Source organism: Micropterus dolomieu, linkage group LG08, assembly GCF_021292245.1.
Source record: "Micropterus dolomieu isolate WLL.071019.BEF.003 ecotype Adirondacks linkage group LG08, ASM2129224v1, whole genome shotgun sequence".
NCBI lineage: Eukaryota > Metazoa > Chordata > Actinopteri > Centrarchiformes > Centrarchidae > Micropterus > Micropterus dolomieu.
Window position 1 is genome coordinate 7755137 of NC_060157.1, and position 4777 is coordinate 7759913.

The window sequence follows — 4777 nt, forward strand, 5'->3', positions numbered from 1 at the left end:
TCCAGGGCAACTTCTTAGCTTCTAATCAAACAAGCAAACAGAATGTGCATACACTTTTTCTGCTTTTAATCATTCTTGACTATTTTAAATATACTGAAAAAGATTATAAACACTTTTGTTTTTGCCCCCATTCATCATGATTCACAAATCGTTCAAAATCTGTGTTAATGAGCACTTCTCCTCTGCCAAGATGATCCATCCACCTCACAGGTGTGGCATATCAAGATGCTGATCAGACAGCATGGGTCTTGCACAGGTGTGCTTTAGGCTGACCACAATAAAAGGCCACTTGAAAAAGTGCAGTTTCACTGTATTGGCGGGGTCCAGAAACCAGTCAGATGCCATACACGCTGTCTGCCATCTGCCCTCTGCCCTCTGCCCTGTACATTGAAAACTGGGATTAATCCGTGAAGAGAACACCTCTCCAAAGTGCCAGACGCCATCAAATGTGAGCATTTTTCGAGTGGCCTTTTATGTGCCTTTTAAGGCATTAAAAATACCTTGCAAAATGCCCTTTTAGCATAATAATAAAAATCAGTAAAAAAAAGTATTTTACAACACACACACAGACAACTAAAAAACTTTAATTTTGTGTGTATTACAAAAATAAATTAAACATTAAAAGGTACAGCAGCATGTATCACATCTTGACCAAAATACCTTCAAATAAAAATAAAATCAGTAATATGACATATGATCAGTATTACTGAAAAGTACACTATACACATCCCATCATTAATGTTACCCATGGGGGTCCCTCATACGGTTCGGACTCTGGGCATAGCTCAGATGACCTCACAGCAAGGCATCCCACTTCTGACACTATATGCGGCCAAAGGCGAGAGCAGTCACTCTACCCAGATTCAAACAGTTCTACAAGGTACCAAACATGCAACTTTGACAGCAACGCCAAAGAGCCAGGCTCGTTGGTATGGCAGTCCAAGCGCTTACTCAACTGTAGTGAAGGTACTCCGTCACAAGCTTACAGTACAAATGGTGGAACCAAACTGAAACTGAAAAATGTCACAATCCTTATCCTTGGAGTGGAGGGTCGGTTATCTTTGAGTAGGACTTGTTCCTTTTTCTGCGACTGCAGACTCTATGGTATTTGGAAACTGCTTTATCACACAGTATCTGTAGAAGGGAAAAGGAAATATTTTGTCTATATCAAAGAAATATTACCTCTAATTAATTAACAACCATTGTCATATTTTTTATTTTGTTTAAAGTTGCTGAAATATGACATCATCTCACGTTAGACTAGCCTATCATATCGGCGAAAGTCAGCCGCAGTCATCTCGAACGCACCTATTGACTACCAGTTATGAATAGCGTGCTATCTTCGACAGCTGTAGGCCCATTCTAAAGTTAACATAGCTATCCTTATTGGCTAGGCTCCTTACATGCTCGCTAATAACTTTTTTAAAGTGTGCAGTGGTGTTCATGATACTAACCATTCAATTCATAGACGGGTTGTTTGCAAGGGGGAGTGAGGGGAGCGAGCATTCGCTGTGCAGCGCTGCAATTAAAATGGGTCGCCAAATTTACTTGGATGGCTGTTAATCTACCTGGGGGGCCCGCCCAAGTAAAGACTGTGAGTGGGAAACACTGAGGTGAAATGGTTTTCCACAAGGGACCCGTCCCAGTGAATGCTCAGTTTTTCCATTACAACATAATCAAAAACATTACATAAACACTACTGTGCATTCAGCCAAGGTGCTGTATATGATAAAATGTTATTAAACAGGTACAACAAATAACACAAACATACAGACTTGCTTAACAACTGTTCTGTCTGCATGTAATTTCACATTAACACAGCTGTCAATTTGTGAAGTACAAAAGTTGCCAATTACTTAATGTACAACAATATTTTAAATAAAATTATTTTTTCACAAGAATACAAGTTTATTTAGTCTGACCCCGTTGCAAAAACAGTGATCGTGTGCAGGACCTGGTCCCTTGAGGTTTTCATGGCCTCTAAGCCATCTGAGTGAGGCAACAATCCCAGGAAGCTCTAAAAGAAAAGAAGTGCAGTTGCAAATGAGATATAATAAATATTCAGTTAGGCCAGTACCTCCACCTAGTTTAGTTCTTCATTTGTGGATCATTATAAACACTGTAATTCTATTCTTTATTATTATTATTATTCTTTATTAAATTTTCTTGAGCTCTCTGGATTTAGCATTAAGTTGGTTAAAGTTGGCAAAGGGTAGGTTCAACTTTTAAAAGTTGAATACAGGATTTATGACCATACAAATGGACATAAAGTTCAGAAGTATTTTACATAACATCACATGCTATTATATCGTGTGGTCAGGCATCGCAGTACACAAAAACATTATTTCAAGTGCGTCTTAAATCAATTCTCACATACCCGTGTACACTTTGACATTGCTGTTATAACTGAGTTATTGGTCAGTGTAATGATTAACGTTACCCCCTCCATGGCTGCAGTGAAGAGAAATCTCTAAAAACAGTGTACATTTAGAAGATATCCACTTTTGAATAGTCTACACAGATGCTTATGTGATGCCCACTAAAGTGTAATCACATTGGTGTTTGATTTTATGGTATAAGATCAGCTAAAGGTATATCTATATTTTATTTCCTTTATTTGAAGAGGATTTTATGTGCTGTAAAACAAGTAAGATGACTTTGGAAATGTGAAAGATTGGCCTGCTGTAGCAGCCTCCCGGCAGTAGGTGGCAGTGTGAGACTGTGGTTTACCCTCAGGGACCATGACCAAGAGCGCATGCTCCGCCGTTTTCCCTCAATAACTGCGGAGATTTCAGCGAGGAAACACCACGTCTCTCTCTGTCTCACCCTTTTTCCTGTATTTCAGGTTAGTAACGTTAGAACATCACATAAATCGCTGTAGGTTTTTAGTGAATGCTGAGAGATGAGTTGAGTTAAAGTATAAGAGTAAAATAAGCAGGACATGAGTCCCGCCGAGAGTAACGATAGCGGCGCGGTTTGCTCTGTTAATAGCATGTTAGCGTAAGATGCTAGTGTGAGCCACACGTCTCCTCTGCTTTAGGTTAGAATATTATACTGGCTGGCTCCATAAACGATATGTAGCATGCTGGAATATTTTGGAAATGGTGTTATGTATTTACATGTTTTAGTGATGAATACTGTTATACTGTCAGCGAGTCAAGAGTCATATTTCGTGGCGTCAGAGTATCCAGTGTATTTTGCACTGTAGTAATAGCCAAAAGTATTTGGACAGACGAATATGGAAATGGTTGTGAAATGTGTATAATTTTGTGTTTGGAGTTTTATTGCATGTTATGTTAAGAACATGAATAATGTGTCCAAGAAGACAAGGCATGTACGGTACTGATAAATTGAAACAAAGACGATTCTGATGGTATAAAGGAAATGTAAATCAATAAATAACTGCGGAGATTTCAGCGAGGAAACACCACGTCTCTCTCTGTCTCACCCTTTTTCCTGTATTTCAGCTGCTTATGGGTGCCGCTGCCCGGTACCCGTAACACTTAGCTGGTGATTCATAGTAGCTTCAGCTAAACTTTAGAATGAATTTATACAAAAATAACAACTGTGATGTCTTTACAGACTGTATAGGCAGGAATAATGATTACAGTGACCAATAATTTCCTGTAAACATGGACATGTGAGTATTAAGGTAGACTATAAAAATGTGAACCTTTAGCACACAGACAGCAACATATTAGTTGCATTTATTACTCTGATAAAGACCTCACTGGTCATTTTAACAGTGCAAAAGCAGAATTTAGGGCTCACACACACATGCACAGGCCTGCCTTGTTATAATCACATGCATCAAATTCCAGCAATAGGGTTACTGAGACTGTAACTTTACTTATATTACCGAAATTTTAGTAACATTAAAAACTGCCTTACAGCAAAAAACAATACATTACTGTAACGTTAATTGCGTTTCTTTTGTAACGCGTTACTCCCAACACTGTTTAAGGCAGACGCAAGTTGCTGTCTGGATTATGAAGCTATTAAAATGCTAACTAATGTTAGCTAACAAATATATTAATCCACGTGCTAGCATTAGCTAATGCACACCAGAGCTATCCACCAAGGAAAATATTTCCAAACCCAGAGTGAGCTCAACTTTAGTTAACTTACACAATTGTGTTGTCTTGCTAACAATAATACAGTGCCTTGCGAAAGTATTTGGCCCCCTTGAACTTTGACCTTTTGCCACATTTCAGGCTTCAAACATAAAGAGATGAAACTAATTTTTTGTGGGACACAATCATGAAGTGGAACGAAATTTATTGGATATTTCAAACTTTTAACAAATAAAAAACTGAAAAATTGGGCGTGCAAAATTATTCAGCCCCCTTAAGTTAATACTTTGTAGCGCCACCTTTTGCTGCGATAACAGCTGTAAGTCGCTTGGGGTACGTCTCTATCAGTTTTGCACATCGAGAGACTGAAATTTTTGCCCATTCCTCCTTGCAAAACAGCTCGAGCTCAGTGAGGTTGGATGGAGAGCGTTTGTGAACAGCAGTTTTCAGTTCTTTCCACAGATTCTCGATTGGATTCAGGTCTGGACTTTGACTTGGCCATTCTAACACCTGGAGATGTTTATTTGTGAACCATTCCAGTGTAGATTTTGCTTTATGTTTTGGATCATTGTCTTGTTGGAAGACAAATCTCCGTCCCAGTCTCAGGTCTTTTGCAGACTCCATCAGGTTTTCTTCCAGAATGGTCCTGTATTTGGCTCCATCCATCTTCCCATCAATTTTAACCATCTTCCCTGTCCCTGCTG

General features: G+C 38.9%; 1 long non-coding RNA gene across 1 annotated transcript in view; it reads left to right on the plus strand.

Moving 5' to 3' along the window:
* The first annotated feature begins 2690 nt into the window (after positions 1 to 2690).
* LOC123975410 overlaps positions 2691 to 4777 on the plus strand; it is an 11114-nt gene continuing 9027 nt past the window's right edge. The window contains exon 1 of the long non-coding RNA XR_006826051.1: positions 2691 to 2845. This is a non-coding gene — a long non-coding RNA (uncharacterized LOC123975410). The remainder of the gene's footprint in view (positions 2846 to 4777) is intronic.